A 22,303-nucleotide genomic window follows, 5' to 3' on the forward strand; every position below is an offset into this window, starting at 1 on the left:
TATCAGTCCTCAGCTAATCTGCAGAGATCCTATTTCTAAACAAGATCACATTCACAAGTGTTGAGGGGTTAGGACTTGGCCATGTCTTCTGGAAGGGACACTATTTACGCCACTACAGTGAGTAATGGAGAAGCAAATGGCAACCCAGTTCAGTATTCTTGCCTGGAGAATCCCCACGGACAGAGGAGCCTGGCGGGCTACAGTCCATGGGGTCGCAAGAGTCAGACACGACTTAGCGACTAAACCACCACCACCACAGTGAGTAAATACTCTAAGTCTAGAAAGGACACCCTGGAGCACGTAGGGTATTGAGTCCAGTCATTTGGGAGGGCAGAGTATCTGTTGGGTTGCCCGGGGCTCCTGGGGAATCTCATCAATTCACAGGCAAGCAGTCACAGAGTGCCCTGCACTCAGAGGGGCTCTCTACTGTGTTAGTGCTCTGCTATAGTTGTCCTGAAGCTCTAGGGAATTTTCTCTCTGAACTCGTGTTCTGCACATGAAGTCTGTGGGACAATGAAGCATGCATGTGAACAGAACAGACACACAATGTGTGTGTGTGTCCAGTGATCCTTGCCACCTGGTTTGCGTATCACATTTTCACTGCTCTGAGAGTGCAGAATTCCAAGGGGCCCACCATATACATGGGGGTTCAGGGCTTCTCAGAGCAAGTTCTAGGTAAGTACATTACATGTACTGCTGAGAAAGTGAGGGAGTAGACAGCACTGGGAGGCCTGCTCTCCATGCACACGAGAACTGCCTTTGAACACATAAAGAGTGTTGTGACCTTCTAAGAAACATGTGTGATCAAGGGGCCCTGGCACACTCTTTCTTACTCATATCACTTTCCTGTATTAGGCAACCACGTAGGGTGAAGATGATGACAGGAAGGAAAGGGAGTAGTAGCGCAGGGTTACTTGCTCGGTCGTGTCCGACTCTTTGCGACCCTGTGGACTGTAGCCCACCAGGCTCCTCCATCCATGGGATTCTCCAGGCAAGAGTACTGGAGTGGGGTGCCATGCCCTTCTCCAGGGGATCTTCCCGACCCAGGGATCGAACCCGGGTCTCCCACATTGCAGGCAGATTCTTTACCATCTGACCCACCAGGGAAGCCCTGGTAGAGAAGGGAAGGGAAGGACTGGGCAACCCAGAGTTCCTTTTCCTCCCAGTCCTCTGTACTCATCAGTAAGCCAGAGCTAGGGAGTGTTGGTGGAAAGTGCACATGTCAAGAAGTGGGGTAAGCTGAGTTAGTTTGGTGCAGCATTTCCACTGTTATGGTAAGAATTACATTCATAATTCATGTGGAATACAAATTACACAATTTTTGTGATTCCACATGTGAGTAAAATGCTCCTATATTTGCATTTTAAACTGGTACCGCACAACACAAAGATGAAAGTTCACGCTAATATTCTAAAATTTTAATTCTTCTTTACTAAGAACGATGTTAAACAGCATGTAAAAAGCATTGTGACAAGTTGAGAGAAAGAAAGACTGTGGAAGAAAGAAAAGCCTTAATTTTCATGCCATTAGCAGCACAGTTTCCTGCTTTGGGAGCAAGGAGCTCCGCATTTCATTTCATTTTGCACTGGGTCCTGCAAATTGTGTGGCTGGGCCCACAGAGGAGACTGTGGGCGGACCCCCGCGCCTCCCGCAATCCGTCGCCTCCGGAGCCCTCGCCCCGCTAGGTGCTGGCCCTGTTCTCGTCTCCGGCTTCACTTTCACGGCGAGCAGCCCTTGCTTCGTGTTTTTCCCCGACTCAGGTCACAGTTTTTCTAATTTTTTTTTTTAAAGAACATTCTTGCTCTTCTCCCACATCTTTCCCCTCTCCTCCCCCTGCCGTTTTCCCAACACTCCAGGGGGGTTCAGGGGAGCGAAGAGGCCCGTTTGGAACTATCTGCGCTGGCCGGCCTCTGGTGTCCCGCTGTGGGGGCCGCCGGTGAGGAACCACAGGCGGGACGCTGCCGTGCCTCAGCGGGACGGGTCTACTGCTAGGTTCGCGCGGAAGTGGCCCAAACAGCTCTCAGTCTCAGGAACCTCTCTTGTTTGTGAGGCAGTGCCGGGTGCCGCCTGGCTGGCAGACTCAGCCTTGCCTTCTGAGAAGAGGACCGTTTCCTCAGCCAAGCCCGCTGGCGCGAATGCCATGCTCGGCCCACCCCAGCGCTGGATGGGAACCTGTTTCTGTAACTATCATTCCTGACTCTGCCGGAGAGGCTCTTCCCTCCCCAGCTCTTCACAGGCAGAAATCCTAGCCTGATTAAGAAATTGTGAAGAGTCGGTTGCTCTTTTTTGACTGTCCGTGACAGGAAGGCAGCCCGGTATAGAAAGCGCCTGTGGAAAAGAGCTTTCTCAGACCAGGGCTTGTTTTTCTTCTGTTCTGCTTGATGTGGGAAGGCATCACACACCTGACTGCCTCCCCGTCCTTCACCCGATAGAGACGTGTGAAGACTGGAAACGCTGCTTAGGACTTGGTGAAACTGGCATTTTCTGGGCTTTTGTTCACCTTCCCATTGATGGCTGGTTTGGGTCCTCTCCAAACGCTGGGCTGGCTGGGGACCAAGCACTCAACGCTATTGCATTGGCAAGCGTGGCTTTTGCTAACTAAATAGCACGAGGAGGGAAGGCTAATATTTGTGGAACATAATTTCAGTCCAACTGCAGGGCCTTCGTAAGTGCCACATAAATGTTGAATCGATGAATGCCTGACGATCTTACCCTACCCGCAGATTCTGCGCCAGGCCCCGTATGGTTTGCTCATTTAAATCTCATCAAGCAGACATCTGATATGGGGATTATGACCCCCTGTTTTATGGTATGAAACCAAGGCTTACTGAGAAAAGGCAATTAATTCAAAATCATATAATAACAGAAAGCAGAGTTAAAATCTCCCTCCCGGTCTTTTTCCTCCTAAAGCGTGATTTCTTTCTGTGCTACACGGTCAAATCTCAAATGACAAACCATCTTTCCTTTCCCGTTTCCCCCTCCCCTCTCCCTCCATTCTTTCTTCCTGGCTTCCTGCCTGCCCTCACCCCTCTTCCTTTCGTACCTCCATCTCCCTTCAACACACACTTTTCCAAAAAAGAAGTTCAAGTAACTGATTGATTTCTCATTTTAGAATTTAAAGACCTTCAGGAACTAAGTCTTGGTAAGACTGATCCTTTGCTTCAAAGTCTCTGTAACGTATTCAGACTGATTTCCTCAGTGTTTCTTTAACAGAGTATGTACATTCCTGCTCCTGTCTCCTTCTCCCATCATACCCTTTCCGAGCCCTCACCGCACTCAGCCATTCTAGCCGACAGTGATCTATCATTCCTGTCACAAACGGCAGCTAAAATTTATAGAACATGTACTTTGTGCCAGTTACTGCTATAAGCATGTCACCCACATTTACTTAAAGTAGCCTCAGTCCAGTGAAGTGGGTGCAAAATTGTTGTGCATGTAGTGCTGAAAGAGGAAACGGAAGTCTGGGGTGTTGGAGGTGAGTGAGTTATTTGCCTAAAGCACAAAGGTAGTGATGTAGTTGTATTACTTCCTAAAGATCACGTCATTCATTGCTGCATTTTTTGAGACAGTGCTTTGGGATAACCAACTGTTTCATATAAATATCTTCTGAAGAAGATGATCTCTGGTTTGAAGAATTACATCTTGCAAGTCTTTATGTGTTTCCCAGAGTTAAAAGTTTACTTGCTGAACAGTGAGGGGTAAAGGTAGTGCCCTGTAACATGATGTAAAACATCCAGAAATACACATGCCTTATCAAGCTACCAGAAACTACCTTTTGGACACTTAGATAACAAATGAGAAGTTTTTGGAACATAGGAATGTAGAATTAGAAGAGAGGTTTTGAAAAAGAAGTAGTCCAGGTATATTAGTTAAGGTAAAGCAAGCTTCCGTGACACAGGACTGAATTATAGAGCACCAAAGATGCAGTTGTGTGTGCTTGGTTGCTCAGTCGTGTCCGACTCTGTGACCCATGGACTGTAGCCCACCAGGCTTCTCTGTCCATGGGATTCTCCAGGCCAGAATATTGGAGTGGGTTGCCATGCCTTCCTCCAGGGGATCTTCCTAACCCAGGGATCGAAACCAGGTCTCCTGCATTGCGGGTGGATTCTTTACTGTCTGAGCCATTAGAGAAGCCCAAAAGGTGCAGTTAGTTAGTATGTATTTCTTGCTATTATCAATGAGCCTTCCTGGCTGGCTTCTGGCTTTCCTGCAAGAGGTGACTTGGGCTCCATGCTTCTTTTATCTTGCAACTCCACTACCTTCCATATGAGGACTTTAAGGTCATGGCATTTGTCTGCATCAATCCACAGGAGGGGAGAAAGGAGTTTGGAAGCTCCCACATGGGCAGTGTGGGCAGGCCAGCCATGGATGTCATGCCCATCATTCCCATACCCCTTCCATCAGCTGGGACTGTCACATGGCACCCTCTCTCAAAGAAGGGGGAAATGTAGATGTGTGCCCATCAAGCAGAGAGAGTGGGTTAGGTGCTCTTTGAGCACCCATTTCTGTGACAGGGATGGTTAATACACGTGTTCGGCCAACTCTGAAGGGTTGGGAATGGCTGTCTGGAGTGAGTTGTGGAGGGGGATTTTGAGACTTAGTCCATGCTTTGAAGGAAAGAATATGAAATACCACTCTTTTTGTGCTCTAGGGATTGAGGATGGGGACCATAGCAATACATATGTCACTACTTGCTGTCCCTGATTCTAGTTGGAGTTCTTCATTTTACCTTTGTTAATTTATTCATCCTACCTGTATGGGACAACTGCCAGGTGATGGAGACACAGAAATGGATAAGTCACAGGCTCTACCTGCAGTGGGTCAGTTGGTTCAGGAGAGGGAGTTTATGATGGAGTGTGGTCCCTTCAGCCAAGGGTCAAGACAGAGAACTGTGGAAATGCACGGAAATGAGCCATAGTGGAGCAGACAGGTCGGGAGTCAGTGACTGGCTGCAGGTCACACTGCGACTATGCAGCAGGTGCCGGGCAGGAATGCGGAGAGCCCTCGTTTAGAACGTGGGAGCTGCTGGCCAGAACTGGTGGGGGCGATGCTCACAAAGCTCCCTGCAGTGTCTCTCATAGTCAGTGCTGAACACACATGTGCTGCTCTTCCTGTGCTTGTTCTCAAGATTCCTTCCATCTACATCCAGCAAATGTGAGCTCTTCATCAAGAGCATGCTAGGTGCTTTATTTACTTACTCAACAAACATTTATCGAGTAGAGCTTACTGTGTGCCAGGCACTATTCTGAGAACTGGGAGGAAGTCAGTAAACAAAACAGGCACAAATCCCACCTTCGCTGAACTTATGCTCTGGCACGGGGGTGCAGATTGTAAACATACATGAGTCAGAGAATCCAAGAGCAAGTGATGAGTACAATGAAAAATGGCTCCTAGTAAGAAGGATTTCCGTGTTTAGGAAGGGGGAATGATAGCAGTTAAAGTTTAAAAAGGGGTAATCATCAGGCTTCACTTCAAAGTGACTCTTGAGCCAAGCCCCATAGATGTGTAAGATGCGGTTATGTCCTCAGAAACTCCCAAGTTGGGTAGGACTTATCCCCATTTTGCAGATGAGGATAGTGAAGTGAAGCTGATGGAGGTTAAGCAGCCTGGTCAAGCTCCCCTGAGGACTGGGATTCAAATCAGGCATCTTGACCCAAAGACCCGTGAGGCAGAGAAGGAAGCAAGTGGGAGGGGATGTGAGTGCATGCTTGGAAGCCTGGTCTGGAGGGCCAGGCTGGATCAGGCAGCCAATTCTGATGGTGTCTTTCTCCTGTACTGTCCTTAATCACAGTCTCTTCCCGCTTGGTTTCTTTACTTTTGCATGCCACCTCTCTAGATGTAATGAATAATATTTGGAGCCGCAAACCAGAGAGCATTTAGTGGTCATGAAGGCTTGATAAAATGTGTACATGGTTTTAAACATTCCATTGTAATGCATGGTAAGGCTCAGTTAAAAATGAGAGCACGCAGAAGCCTGCTGGATTTGATTGATGACTCGCCATCAATATTGATGGCCATGAGCACATTGGGAAGTTGGGATGCTGTATTTCTGCTGTGTCCTGCTAGCATTCAAGTCTGTAGGGATGATATATCGTGTAAAAGCCCGGGTATCACACTGCTGTAACACCAACATTAAGTAATGATAATGGGGCTCAGACTTAGTTTGAAATAAAATCAGTTTTGAGTGAAACATGGGCTCATAGAGCCTGAGCTGGGGGGCTGTTGCCCACATTGTTTGCTCCCGGGCCATCCATGACCATGATGCTGCACTAGCTGCCCCTGCATTGGTGGCTGCTTGGAGGTAGGAGAACTGGGGAAGTCACAGCCCTCACCAGCAGCCTAAGCCTGGCCAATACTGTAAGGCAGATGAGGTATTAATACTAAAGGGGTTCCAGTTTAGAACTTAGAACTGGGAGAAACTCAGTGTTGGTTTTGGTTCCTACCTTGTTGCTTGGAAAGGCAGCATTATACAGTAGAAAGAGCTTGAACTTCAGGGTCAGACCCTGAATCAAATCCCAGAACTGCTGTTGACCACCTGGTAACCTGGGGGAAGTCATTTGATCTCTCTGTGCCTTAGCTTCCTCACCTGCAAGAGGAAGATAACCAACCTACCTTATAAGGTTATAACACATTAAGTGAGAAGCGTCCTTGGCACATGATCGACTGAGGAAAGGTGGTCCCTTTCTCTTCTGTTTACTTTGCCCCCAGTTAGGGAACCGAGGGATTTGTCCTTGACCTTCTGGCCTGCAGTCCTGGCTTTGTCCTTAACTGGGTTTTTCCTAGGATGGTAGCCTGCCTTGCTTGGTCCGGAACACAAACTCAGACCATGTGTGGGCCCCTTGCTTGCTGACATCAGCAACGTGTGGTTCTGCTTTCTCTACCTGTGGGGTTGATGGTCTCCCTTCTGGCATCTCTTCTGCCCATCTGCTCAGACACCCTCCTATGTATCGATGGGAATTTTTCAGCTACCAGAAACAAAAGCCCTAACTCAGCTTGTTAAAATGGAAGAGAGGATTTCTTATCTCCTATAATTAGAAGTCCTAAAGTGGGTGGAAAACCCCAGGTTTTCTGAGAATCTTTTCACAACGGCTTATCTTTCAGTCTTTTTTTTCCTTGGTAGCAATGTGATCTGAGTACCACATTCAAATACGAGTGTCCAGCAGAAGAAGACAGGCCTTTCTTTCCTTCCTTCCTCCTTGCTTTCTTCTTTCTTTTCCCTCACTGCCCACCCCCACCCCCCTCCTTCCTTCTTAGGGAAAAGAAAACCTTTCCTGATACTCCCCTGGACCTCCCATCAAATCTCACTGGCTGGCATTATGTCTCAGTCTAACCAATCACTGGCAGATGAAATGGAGCAGTGTAATTGGTTTAGACCATGCATAATCTACTTCCTGGGAGGAGAACTGAGGTCCACCTCCTTTGAGGCACATGGCTATGTAAGGGGGGAATAGCTACCTGAGCAAAATGAACTTTTTCAGGAATTGTGAATGGTTGTTGGGTAGGCAGCCGACAGTGTCTGCCTCATGCAACTCTTGGCATATGCTTGGACTTCCTGCTATGCATTGGAAGTTCTGTCTAATCTCAAATTCACAGAGAGAGAGCATAGTGCTCACTGAGCATGCTAACTTGAGTTGACTGGTAGTGAGTACTTGGAATAAGATAGTGAGGATTCTGGCCATATCTGGACTCATCAGGAATGACAGCCATGATTGATTAACAATGTCTGCCAGGGATGTGTGTGTCTGTCAGAGTGGGGCCTTAATAAGAAAATTTTTTTTCCTTAAAAAAATTTTTTTTAATGCTCTAAGCTTTGTCTTCCTAAACTGTTTCACTCCCCAAGGACCGCTTGTTATCCTAGTTTTTAGAAACCATGTTTACATATTTCACAGGCAGATGTGTTGCAGAAATTTGATTGGTCATTTATGAATAGGCTCCTTGTCTCTGACTTGTCAGCCTCCCTCATAGCCTCTGAGAAAGGACCACAAGTCTCTGGCTTCCTCTTGGTTGAGTTCAGGCATTATTCACTTTCCCCCAAATCCAGGGAAGCTGCCTTCTACCGTTCATGGTTCATGCCATCAATAAGAGGCTGGCGGTCCAGAGGTGGAGGATGTGACTGGAACAGCTCAGAGTTTTCATTCAACTTCAGAAGAGGCATCTAGAGCCCATCTTTCCTGCCCAGAGTCTTCTTTCCCAGTAAAAACAAAAATTTCCATGCACTTGTAATTCTGCAATTTTGGGTCTGCCAAGGGAGCCGTATTTTAATTTTAAAATCTTAGCCAATTATCAAGAGGGTGGCTTTCTTCTGGGTATCAGCATCATCTCTGTAACAGCCTTTTTTCCCCCTCCTCCCTGCTTATCTTTGGAGACTAGCCGAGCCCAGCTGCTTCGTAGATGCGATCTCTCCAGGCATACTAATAATGGGGATTTTTTTTTCCCAGAGCAAGTTTTCATTATTTTGGGTTTTTGTCTGTTTGTCACATGTCCAACTAATTTCTCTTTGTTTTTGAAACAAAGGGTGGTTCTAAGAAAATGAAATTGCAGCAATACATTTTATGCTGTTTCCGAATTCTTCCTTCCTCCTCCCTTTCTGTCCTTACAGTAAATGCAAAGTAGTTTTTTTTCAGGTTATGTTTGACAAATCTCTGGACACAGTCAGATAATTTTGCATTTCTAGACTCAGCGAACCACATGACAAAAGTTAATTAAACTGGCTAGGATAGGAGTATCTGCTGGTAGATCAGGAAGACTGTCACATTTCTCAGAATAATCATGACTAACTGAGACACCTCAATGCTCTCGGTGTTGTTTAATAAACATACCATTTGGTACTTAGAGGTACCCATAAGCCACCATTTTCTTAAATTGTCATAAGAGGAATTAAATTATTCTATATACTCAGAAACTCATTACTATTTCTTTCTCCCCTCAAACCTCAGTCTGAAAAATCCCGTGTCCCTTAGTCCATATATTTATGGTGGTACTGTCTCACTATCTAAAGAGAGTGGTTATGCTGTACTCACCACTGTTCTTTGGAATGGGCCCAGACATTGTCATTTTACAGGTCTCCAGATGGTTCTACCATGCAACCAGATGGAGAACCCCCTAATACAAGAGTCTCTGCTATATAGCAATCAGGACAGGCTATGTTCTGCTACAGCAAAAGTTACTTATGTCTCACTGACCCTACAACAAACATCTAGACCTTATCACTTGTCCATAGTTGGTTGGCTGGATGCTCTGCTCCACCTTTCCTGCCTCTAACACCCACGCTGTTGGGCTTACTGTCTGGACCATCATCTGTGGCTACGGCATGGAAAACAAACATAACAGATCAAATCTAGGCTCTCAAAGCTTTCTTCTGGATGTGGAACAATTCACTTCCATCCATACGATTAGCCCAAGCCAATGCCATTAGCTGCACTTAGTAGGAATATGGAGACCCTCAGCTTACACACACCACGGCTCAGGCCAAGGTCTGAAGGTTTCCATCCTGGAACACCAGGTCAAGGCCAGGTGGCAAGACATTATCAGGCTGCCCTCCAGCCCAACAAGTGATCTAGGGGGTGATTTGTGACACAAAGCTCAGGAGGACTTCCCTGTAGCTCAAACAGTAAAGAATCTGCCTGTGATGCAGGAGACCAGGGTTCGACCCCTGCGTTGGGAAGTCCCTATGGAGAAGGGAATGATAATCCACTCCAGTACTCTTGCCTGGAGAACTCCATGGACAGGGAAGCCCGGCGGGCTCTAGTCCGTGGGATCGCAAAGAGTCGGACACGACTGAGCGACTAACACACACACACAAAGCTCAGGCAGCGACCCTTTAGGACAGCCCAGTTACGACGGTGACACTTTATCACCAGCTAAGGAGACATTTGCCTGAGTCAAGGCATCAGGGAACTAAGTCCTTATGAGAGCCTGGGATGGAGCTGAATGATGCCTTCATTTACAAAGTACACAGCAATGGCCGTGGAAAAAGTCGGAAGATGAAAGAGGTGCAGAAAGGGTGTGTGCTGGTAAAATCTTTGACTGTAGAAGTCTAGAGATGCCTTTAATACCCCTTGATTCCCCTGACAAATTCCAGGAGCTGAATGGGTTAAAAATGGCCAGATTTTACATTCTCTCCCGAGTGGGCGCATGTAACAATCTGAATCTTGTAAGAATAAGAGATTAATTGGCTTTTTTGGACCCAGAACCCAGAAGACAATGCAGCTTAGTTGCACAGGAACTCAGTGGCAGCACTGGAAGAGGGTGTGGGCGGCCCACGGCAGAGCTAATGGCAGGAGAAATAGACGGAAAGGTGAAGAGATACTTTCCCATCTTTTCTGAGGACAGCGGGAAAGGCTATTTTAGAGTTTTGTTATTTTTCTACAGATACTTAAGGGAAAATGGGCTCACCCTGAAGCAGGAGGAATGCTGGTTGACAGAGTCATGTCCTAGTTAAGCGTATGGCCCTGGAGCCAGGTACCTGAGCTTCAGTCCTGGCTTTGCCGTGGCTAGTACAATAACCCTGGACAAATCGCTTAACTTCCTTGTACCAGTCTGTAAAATTGGGATAATGATAGCACCTACTTCATTTTTCGTGAAAGTTAAATGAACTTACACATGTAACATAGTTAGGAAAGTATCTGGCACATAGCTAGCATTTATTAAATACTCTGTATTTAAATACTGCTATTAATATTATTATTGTTATTATTCTAATAACTTTTCTAATGTTAGCATGATTAAAGAGTATAATGAAGGAATGGGGGAATTTCACTATTTTTATCTGTAGGCTTTAAGAATTAGACCAGCACTTATCTTGGTTAATTATACTATTCATTCATTATATATATATTTTTTTTAGTTTATTCAGCATTTTTTTTTAAAATTTAAATTTATTTATTTTAATTAGAGGCTAATTACTTTACAATATTGTATTGGTTTTGCTATACATCAACATGAATCTGCCACGGGCGTACACGTGTTCCCAATCCTGAATCCCCCTCCCACCTCCCTCCCCATACCATCCCTCTGGGTCATCCCAGTGCACCAGCCCCAAGCATCCTGTATCCTGCATCGAATCTGGACTGGTGATTCATTTCTTATATGATATTATACATGTTTCAATGCCATTCTCCCAAATCATACCCCCTCTCCCTCTCCCATAGAGTTCACAAGACTGTTCTAAACATCAAATGTATTCTTTTTAATGGCTGAGTAATACTCCATCAGCAGATGAATGGATAAGAAAGCTGTGGTACATATACACAATGGAGTATTACTCAGCCGTTCATTATATTTGGATGGAGGTTTTTAGCCTATTTGAACTTTAGAAGTCCCCCACCGTCCACCACCATGCCATCAATCACTTAAGAAAGAAAAAAGTACTAAACCCAAAGGCAGCAACGAAATTGCCTGGTGGTTAGGAAAAAAAAAATCTCAGACAAGCTTTTCTAGCATTCCACATTAAACTCCAGCTGACTTCCTTGACGGGTACGCCCATGATAGATAGAGGTACAGAAAGAAAGGAAGAAAAGAAAGAAAGTTGCTCAGTCATGTCTGACTCTTTGTGACCCCATGGGTATAGTCCATGGAATTCTCTAGGCCAGAATACTGGAGTGGGTAGCCTTTCCCTTCTGCAGGGGATCTTCCCAACCCAGGGATTGAACCCAGGTTTCCCGCAGGCAGATTCTTTACCAGCTGAGCCACAAGGGAAGCACAGAGGTACAGAGGTTAAGTCAAATAGATTTGAGATCTGAAATTGAACCTTGGAACAAGCTCTCTGTGCATCTGCATTTTGACAGCTCTGCTGTCCCTGGGGAAGATGTGTGTCCAGGAAGCAGCAGCAGTTCTACTGTGTTTATTTTCAGAACCTGGGGCTTGATGGTGTTTGTAAATAAGAGAAGAAGGGCTCAGGGTCACATGGTGGAGGAGATGTACATGATGAGGTGGTTAGCCTAGAGAGGTGGCTGTCCTTTCTCGAAGCTACTGTGTTCAGTTCAGGAATACTCTAGTAACTGTCCTCCTCTGTGAGTGTGCAGCTCCTCACATGTATCCAGCACACCCCCTGTGGTAAGGGGTCCCAGTCTTAGCAAGTCTGAGCCAACTGCTTGATAGGGGAGATGTCGTAATTTTGGCCCAGACAAGCAGAGAAGCCTCAGCATATGAGAAACAATGATCGTATATAAAGTAAATCCATTCTAATACTTGAATGGGACTCTGAGAATCTTCATGTTATGAAAACTTTTTACAAAAAGCAAGTCTAAGCTTGCTGATGGAAAATGCCAATTTGTGGAGGCAGCTTGTCCCAGACGAGGCCTGTCCATCCTGTTAGCTCTGACTAGGGCGGTACTGAAAACTGTGGTGAGCAGGCACAGATGATGCACAGTCCAAGCCCTGTGGCTTGTGGACAATGGACATCATGATTGTGCACAATTGCCAAGCACTTGCTCCCTATCAGGCGTGTATTTTAGATATATTAATTCATTGGATGCTCACCTTAGGTAAATACTGTTAGTGTTCCCATTTTCCCAGATAAGACAAGGAGGCACAGAAAGTTCTAGGCCACTTGCCCATATTCTTAAACCAGAAAGTGGTGGAGGATGCATTCAGCACATCTGAATTGAACATACAGACTCTTCACCATGATGTGACCTAAGTGATGCTGTGAATGAATATGGACAGATGCTGAAATGAGTAATAAGGGTCATGTGGGCAGTTGCAGTCAAGGCCGTGGTCATGAAGAGCCGAAATCCCAACTAGGACAGGGGAGGGAGATGGATTATAAGGAGAGAAGTGAATCTCACACAGGTCTAAGACAGGAAGTACAGTTGGGCCATGGGGCGGCTGGAATGGTCTTTCTCTTTTAGCCCATCTCAGACCATAGATTGGAGCTCATGGAGCTAATTTCTACTTCTGTCACTGTGCCTGCTCTGTGCACATCAGCTCTCCCACCTTCTTCATGTCTGTCTGTGGCTTTCAGTGGAATTCACTGCAGCCTAGATTCTACTCCTTTAATCCCCAGAGTCTCTCCAATCTGAAAGCTGGCTGTTTCTTAAGAGAAAGACCCCCCTTGGTTCAACCCAGCCAGTAGACTGGCTTCCCTGGTCAGGTGGGCATCGTGGCAGTTAGAGGTAGTGAGGGGGAGGTCTGAGGACAGAAGATCCTGAACTTTGTCTTCTTTTACTTTTAAAGACCCTTTAACCAGTCTGGTGACGCCTGTACAACCTTTCTCAGAATAATGTTTTTAAATGCATAAAATAGATGTTGGATTACAAAAGATGCCGATTCTATTAAATTACAATTATCAGAATATTGAGGGGCTTCCCTGGTGGCCCAATGGCTCAGACGCCATGCTCTCAAAGCAGGGGGCCCACGTTTGATCCCTGGTCGGGGAACTAGATCCCACATGCTTCAACTAAGAGGTCACACGCTGCAACTAAAGATCCTGCATGCCGCAACAAAGACTGAAGATCCCACGTGCTGTAACTAAGACAAATATTAGATAAAAAGAATACTCAATAAAATGAAATTTGCCATGTTTTTTTTAAAAAAAAACACATTGATGTGATAATAGAAAGTCTCACAACAACTGTAATTTTGAAGAACTGGTGAAAGGTAAAAGGTATTTTGAAGTTCCTACAAAACACGTGTGATATAAAAATATCTGTAACTTGTATTGGTAACAACATCACAGACACTGTTAATATAACTATGTGCTGCTGCTTACATTCATCATTGAAGGAAATGCTAAATTTCACTTAGAGGATCCTGAAAACAAAGATGGGGAACTTTTTTCCTTTTCAGGTGCATGGACCACTGAATTCTATCCACAGATTCCCTTCCTTACTCTGCTGTAGTATTTCTCAAAGTATTGGGCTAGCAGTATCAGAATAAGTGAATGGTGACAGGAGGGGAGGGGGGCAGAAATGAAGATTCCTTTTTGGAAAGTGCAAATTTTAAAAAACTAGAACAGCAAACCCATTTTTGTTCTCGCCTGAAGTGTATCTTACACGTACTAAATTTTGAGAGCCACTGATGTAAAGTAGATAATTTAAAACCTCTCAGCATCATTCTCTTTAACCATAAAATGGGGTTGGGGTATGAGCCAACTGAGTCATGTAAAAGTACAATATATTTTGAATGCAAACATAGCTTTTGAAATGTTTAGAAATAACCTAGTGATGCTGGATGTGGGCAATCTCAAAAGCTTTCTAAAGATGCCATTTGGTTCATTTAAGAGAGCTTCAGAGTGTCTCTGCAATGGTTGAATTATGTCATCCTGAAGAGCTAATGCTTTTCTGACAGAATCCCAGTGTCTGCTGCCCACTGCAGTGAGAACTTTGGTCATTTTCTTGTCTGACCGGATTCCAGAGCATCCATACAGGTGTCGTACAGGGTGAAAGGGACACAGGAGGACACAGTTCTAGTGCTGGCACATCAGAAGAGGCTGAGTGTTATCACTAATCTGTGGGATGCAGGACTTTGCAGCTTGTGACTGGAGGCAGAGTGTAGGTTAAGAGCAACCAGACTCTGGGTAGACAGAATGAGCTCAGAGCTATTGGCTTGAAGACACCAGAAGTCTGCAGAGGTAATTAATGACAAGAAGAGGAGAGAGGAGTAGCGGGGTAAAGCAGGAGTCAAGAGCAGGGGTGGCTGATGCACCCAGAACAGGGGAAGAACCCTAAGCTTATTGTAAAAGGACGGTGTTTTTCCTACTCCCGTGGCTTTAGGTCTGGGAATACTGTGGGATTTCCTGCTTGGGACTCAAGCTACTTCAGTGATGTCTAGGATGTGGGACCACTCTTCTGGGCAGATTTCACACCTGACAAGGAGGGGGGCATCTTGGGAGCAGTAGAGGATTAGTGGGTAGGCAGATTGTCCACTGTCGGTTTTTTCTCTGTATGCCGGTAGCAGCATAACATAGTGGCTGACAGCATGGGCTCCGGGTCGGCACTGGAATTCCAGCTTTGCTACATATCAGGTGGCTCGTATGGAACAGGTACTAATCTTTCTGTGCTCCATGTGCGCAGCTAGCACCGGTATGGCTTCAAATTACTATAGTTGTGGCTGTTTATAGAAGAAAGGTGCAGAGCTTATTAGGGCCCAGCAAATCAGAAAGACTTAATCTTACATCATCATAGAGTTCAAAAGTGGCAGTATAGTGTGATGGCGCTGTAAACTGCCATCTGCTTCTCATAAGTCTCTTAAAACAAAGTTTGGAAAAATACTCAGTACCTCAGATATAATAACTAGCAAAAATATCTCCATTAACTACTTTTTGCCCAGAGTGATTAAGGACAGAAAAATAGGAATTCTTACTGCTTTATTATCTGATAAACTGCTAATAAACTCCTGTTAGAAGCTCTTTAGACATTACACAGTCATCTTGGTCTTCTGATTATATATATATATATATATATATATTTATATATGCATATTTTCAAGTAAAGAAATATTTAACAGATGTAAACTATTTATTGATTATTTGGCAGCAAATGTTGTTAAAGTACTATCTTGTAGCATATCACTTTCAAGTTAAAATGTCAGAAACAAACCTCAATATTTATAATTATTTTAAGGAAAGTTATATAATGACACTTTAAGGCATAAATTCTTTTGGCTTAGCATTCTTAAAAGAATGATAATAGCAAAAGTGATGCAAAATCTTCAGTGTGATTATGATGAAGCTATATTTTACAAAAACATGGTGTAATATGCCAGTAATCCTATTCAACATCCTGGATTATTAGGTCCATTCAGAAGGGACTGATAATTTATACAGTCAAACTTTAAAATTTATGGATAAAGACAATCCAATGCTGCCAATGAGAAGTATATCTCTTAACATATACAACTTTTAGGCCATAGTTTTGAGGTCTGAAGTATCAAGTTGGTTTGATGAATTAGTTGGTTGGCGCTTATGAACACATTTATTGCCTAGTCATCTTTAAAACAGGTTTTCAGAGTATCACTGAAACTTTTGGAGTACTTCACAGACCCTTTATTTTGGTGTTCAAGTGCCCTGTGGTTCTGGTATTGATATTTCTTGAAGACATTGATCGCTTTTTATCAAGAAGTTCTTTTACTGTACTTGCTATTTCCTTGACTGTCTGCAGAAACCTCACTCTGTCATTGGTCTCATCTGGGATCTTACCGAGAATTTGTTTAAGTGCTTGTGCCTTCTCATTTAGGTCTTGGAGTTCTGGCTCTGGTCGTTTAATCATATACTCTTCTACATCATCAGCTGTCATTTGAAGAAGGGACTCTGTGAAGCTGACTTCTACATTTTTTTGTTCCTAAAATTTTCATAATGATGTCTTGTATGAGTTATGGATTTTCTTTTTTCAGCCTTGATGAAAGCTACTCTCAGTGTCTGAGTTACAGACAGATTTACTCATTCTATCTCATTAAACACAGGATACATGACTGCATAGAGGGTCATAGAAACCACAGAAGTGGTCTCAGCTTCATCTCTTCCATTGTCATCCTCATTGAAAAGCCAACTCCTTAGGGAGACCACATTATGAAACTGCAACTGAATCATAGATCTCTGTCGACATTTGGCTCTTCCTTCTACAGTTCTCCTCGGCTACTGAGGCACTGACTTCACTTCCCACCTTTGGAGCCCTCTTCCTACCGCATTTTTATTTGATCATCTCTCAGTGGACATTTGGGTTGTTTCCGTGTCTTGGCTATTGTAAATAGTGCTGCTATGAACATAGGAGTTCATGCGTCTTCTCCAGATATTTGCCTGGGAGAGGGATTGCTGGATCACATGGTAGTTCTAGTTTTAGTTTATTAAGGAACCTCCATACTGTTCTCTATAGTGGCTGTACAAATTTACATTCTCCAACAGTATAGGAGGGGTCCCCCTTTTCCCACACCTTCTCCAGAATTTATTATTTCAGACTTTCTGATGATGGCCATTCTGACTGGTGTGAGGTAGTACCTCATTGTAGTTTTGATTTGCATTTCTCTGATAATGTATGACCTTGAGCATCTTTTCATGTGCTTTTTGGCTATCTGTAGGTCCGTCTAGTCAAGGCTATGGTTTTTCCTGTGGTCATGTATGGATGTGAGAGTTGGACTGTGAAGAAGGCTGAGCGCCAAAGAATTGATGCTTTTGAACTGTGGTGTTGGAGAAGACTCTTGAGAGTCCCTTGGACTGCAAGGAGATCCAACCAGTCCTGGGATTTTTTTGGAAGGAATGATGCTAAAGCTGAAACTCCAGTACTTTGGCCACCTCATGCGAAGAGTTGACTCATTGGAAAAGACTCTGATGCTGGGAGGGATTGGGGGCAGGAGGAGAAGGGGACGACAGAGGATGAGATGGCTGGATGGCATCACTGACTTGATGGGCGTGAGTCTGAGTGAACTCCTGGAGTTGGTGATGGACAGGGAGGCCTGGCGTGCTGCGATTCATGGGGTCGCCAAGAGTTGGACACGACTGAGCGACTGAACTGAACTGAGGTCTTCTTTGGAGAAATGTCTATTTAGATCTTCTGTCCATTTTTTGATGGGTGACTATAGGATGCTTAAAGCAGAAATCATAACCTTGTGTTGCAAGGTCTATATTCATAGATGGAAGAAAAAGATAAGTGAATATCGCACAAAGTATGAGGAATGATAAATGGAACTGTGCTGTTGTGGGAGAACTTCATTGCTAATTAAGAACTTAATATTATTTTAGGCTGGACTGTGATAAATTAAATGTACATGTTGTGAACTCCAGAGCGGTTCTGTTCAATACAGCAGTCACTGGCCACATGGGGCTACTAAGCACTTGAAATGTGTCTTATACAACTGGGGAGATGAATTTGTCATTTAATTACTTAAATTTAAATGAAAAACTGAAGTGGTGTACGCATTCTTCTATGAGGCACCATTTTATTGTTTTTACAGAACTATCTTTCACTTTAACAGTTGTGATATGCTACAGGTGTGAAAATTCAGATCAGATTTCAAAGGTAGTATGAATGTAATTTTAGAATCTAAAATATCATATTACACGTTAAAGTGATAATATTTAGATTATGTTAGGTTAATGTATTATTAAATTAATTTAACTGCTTTTTAAGTTTGGTAATATGTGAACTAAAAATTGAGATATTCTGTAAATGTTACATATGTGGCTCACATTGTATTTCTAACAGACAGTGTTACTCTAGAGAAGTTACTAAGGAAAATAACACAAAGTGATATAGTTCAAAAGTCAAAGGAGAGAAAATGCAATACTAAAAAGTACTCAGTTTACTCAAATAATAATGGAGAAAAGAAGGAACAAAGGAACAGATGAAATATTGGGTTGGCCAAAAAGTTCATTTAGGTTTTTCTATAACATTTTATGGGAAAATCCCAGTGAACTTTTTGGCCAACACAGTAGATGGAGTAAATGGAATAAATGGCAAGGGAATAAAAAGTGGTGGACCTAAATATATGCTAACCAACAACTACATTAAAGAAATAGAACAGTACTTTACAAGGCAGGGTCGTCAGGTTAGATAAACAGTAAGACCTAACTATATGCCATTCCTGAGAGAAACAGTTTAAATATAAAGACATAGATTGGAGGTAAAAGAGTGGAAGAAAATACATAAGGTTGACAGTTAGTTTAAGAAAGAGGATGCAGCTATGTAAATATTATACAAAGTAGATGTCAGGTCAGAGGAGTATTACCAAAAGTAAAGTGGATATTTCATATTAATTAAATTGTCAGTTTGTTGGGAAGACTTAACCATCATATGTGTTCATGTACCTGTTAAAAGAGCTTAATATTTGAAGCAAAAAATGACATAGCTAAAGTGATAAATGGAAAAAATCCAGAATCACACTGGGATATTTTATTACTGTTCTCTCTGTAATTGTTAGAGAAACAGAATAAATTAACTTCACAAACATGGTAATAGAAGTGACATGGAATGAAGAGGGATGGAATTTGCAAATTGGGATATTCTCAGGTGTCTCCAGCCAGTGTCCTTAAACGCTCATGTTGTTTCAAGCCAGCAAGTTTGTGGTAATTTGTTAGAGGGGCAAAAGGAAACTAATATGGTAACCAAGTAGAGAAACACGTTACATAGGGAGAATGCACTTGTAAGCTTTCTGGCAAGAGCAAGACGGGTTTTTCTAAGACACGGTGAAACAAAGTGGAGGGATAAAACGAACAGAACCGAGACTAGAAATGAAGTAGGAGCCAGATCACACAGGGCCTGGAAGGTACACTCAAGAGGTTGATTTTTATCTCTAAGACATTAGGGAGCCAGAGAAGGGTTTGAACAGGGGACAAGCAGGTTTTAGTGTTGAAGAAATCACTGCTGGACTCTCTTCCTTGCTTTTAGGAAAGAAGAAAGAATTTGGTTGCCTAGATAACAGCTCTTAGTTTTCATATCTTCTCATTTACTCTAAGTATTCTTCCCTTTGTATCCTAAAAAGGAGTTGAGTTCTCCTAAGACAAAGCTTCAAGGCTGCAGGCAGATCATTTCTTCTGGGACTTCTGGGGTGGCTGTTTGAATTATGGCAAGAGTAGGGAGCTTACCTGAGCTGGGCTGTGGCCCAGAACAGGCTGGAAAGAGGAAATGGACTTGAAAGCACTTGTCTTGGTCTAATCGAGACCGGTGATGCCTTGGGGCCAGCTGCTGATGGAGGACAAGGAGGCAGAGAAGCAAGTCTTCATTCCCCAGGCCTGGAGGCTGGCAATATATCTCTGGTGCTCAGATTCCTTTTCAGGGCCAAGGTCATTAATAGAAAAAGCACTTCAGATATTCCTGTTCTGCAAGGATTACAATTTTCCCCCTAGCGAATTTCTAAATCTCTTTAATGATTAAAGCAGACAGTCATCAAACCACTCAGTAGGGGAGAAAATAAAGATAGCCTTCAGCGTTAGGTAAAGGAACAAAAATACACCTGAGTAGGAGGCCTATCAAGGTGATAGGAGATTTTTCTCTTCTACCTTTAGCAGTGGCTGTTGACTGGCAGAGACAGGACTGAAGGAGATGGGAGGGCTTCTGTTACTGGGACTGTTCTCTTGAAAGGAGATAAATTAAAAAAAAAAAAAGAACAAACAGGGCTGTCATGGGGATGGTGGTCCATGCCTTTGGACAAACATGTCTATGTAAAAAGTTATCCAGACCAGCACTGAATAAACATTCATGTGCTAGGTCCACTCTACATAGCTATAGCCCACGAGATATGATTACTGTTTACTTTTATTGTAATGGACATAGATTGATTCAGCTCATTCAGTGTCACTTTGTCATTTCTGCTGGTAATAACACACTGGTTTTTCTCAGGGAGCCACCCCTTCCCCGCTCTGGGTGTGTGTGGTTTGGGTGGTTAGCCTCACCAGCTCTAGATCTTATTGTAGGTCTGAAATGGAAGCCCATTAGAATACACTGTCACTCTGGCTTAGAGATTTGTTCAAGGATTGGTAAATGACTTGAGGTATTCCAAATAGGATGATCCTGAAACAAGAAAAGAAGAATGCTTCTTCTTCTGGAGTTACTGAAAGGGTAGATGTGAGTTTGGAGCAGCTGGTGGCCATCTTGCCCCAATAAGGAGAGAGCCTGGTGGAGAAGAGAACCAAGGTCCAAGAAAAATGAACCAAGAAGATCCAGATATTTAGATGAATTCAGGTAGCACCTGGATCTAGTTGTGGTACACGAAGATCGTATATGTTTCAATAGTATGTGAACTGAGAACTTTCAGATGTATAGGCTGGATTTAGAAAAGATGGAGGAAGGAGAGAACAAATTGCTGACATCTGTTGGATCATCAAAAAAATCAAAAGAACTCCAGTAAATCATCTACTTCTGCCTCACTGGCTACACTAAAGGCTTTTATGTGTGTGCATCACAACAAACTGGAAAATTCTTAAAGAGATGGGAATACCAGGCCACCTTACCTGCCTTCTCAGAAACCTCTAGGCAGGTCAACAAGCAACAGTTAGAACTGGACATGGAATAACGGACTGGTTCAAGATCGAGAAAGGAGTACGTCAAGGCTGTATATTGTCATCCTGCTTATTTAACTCATACGCAGAGTACATCATGTGAAATGTAGGGCTGATGAATCACAAGCTGGAATGAAGATTGGGTGCTTAGTTGCTCAGGTGTGTCTGACTCTTTGCAACCCGTGGTCTGGGGCCCACCAGGCTTTCTGTCCATGGGGATTCTTCAGGCAAGGATACTGGAGTGGATTGCCATGCCCTCCTTCAGGGGATCTTCCCAACCTAGAGATTGAACCCAGGTCTCCTGCATTGCAGGCGGATTCTTTACACTCTGAGCCACCAGGGAATGAAGATTGCTGGGAGAAATATCAATAGCCTCCAATAGGCAGATGATACTACTCTAATGGCAGAAAGCAAAGAGGAACTAAAGAGACTCTTGATGAGGGTGAAAGAGGAGAGCAAAAAGCTGGCTTAAAGCTCAACATTCAGAAAACGAAGATCATGGCATCTGGTCCCATCACTTCATGGCAAATAGATTGGGAAACAATGGAAACAGTGGCAGATTTTGTTTTCTTAGGCTCCAAATTTACTTCAGACATTGACTGCAACCATGAAATTAAAAGACACTTGGTCCTTGGAAGTAAAACTATGACAAGCCTAGACAGTGTGTTAAAAAGCAGAGATATCACTTTGCTGACAAAGATCCATGTAGTCAAAGCTGTGGTTTTTCTAGTAGTCATGTATGCATGTGAAAGTTGGATGATAAAGAAGGCTGAGTGCTGAAGAATTGATGCTTTTGAATTGTGGTGCTGGAGAGTCCCTTGGACTGCAAGATCAAACTAGTCTCTCCTAAAGGAAATCAACCCTGAATATTCATTGGAAAGACTGATGCTGAAGCTGAAGCTCCAATACTTTGGCTACCTGATGTGAAGAGCTGACTCACTGGGAAAACCCTGATGCTGGGAAAGATTGAGGGCAGCATGAGAAGGGAGCAAAGAAGATGAGATGGTTGGATGGCATCACCGACTCAATGGACATGAGTTTATGCAAACTCTGGGAGATAGTGAAGGACAGAGAAGCCTGGCGTGCTGCAGTCTATGGGTTGCAAAGAATTGGGCACAACTTAATGACTGAACAACAGCAAATGTAGCAGTCTATACTAACCACTTTTGTCTTTAGATAAATAATGGAATGTCATGATTGAAAGGAATCCTAGGACTGTCTTGCTCAGGGTTTCTTACCCAGGATCATTTCACCTTCCATAGTGCCTATATATTTCAGAGAAGTTTTAGACTCTAGGTTTTATGTAAAATCTTGAGAACTGGATTTTTTTTTTTTTTTCTGGCAAGAGGTTCTATAACTCTTACTTGATCCTCA

The 22,303-nt window shown here is 43.6% G+C and overlaps 1 pseudogene; it reads right to left on the reverse strand.

Moving 5' to 3' along the window:
• Positions 1-15,825: 15,825 nt before the first annotated feature.
• LOC129632109 (programmed cell death protein 10-like) lies at positions 15,826-16,476 on the reverse strand (annotated as a pseudogene).
• Positions 16,477-22,303: the final 5,827 nt, after the last annotated feature.

This window comes from Bubalus kerabau, chromosome 17 (genome assembly GCF_029407905.1).
Source record: "Bubalus kerabau isolate K-KA32 ecotype Philippines breed swamp buffalo chromosome 17, PCC_UOA_SB_1v2, whole genome shotgun sequence".
In the NCBI taxonomy this organism is placed as follows: Eukaryota; Metazoa; Chordata; class Mammalia; order Artiodactyla; family Bovidae; genus Bubalus; species Bubalus kerabau.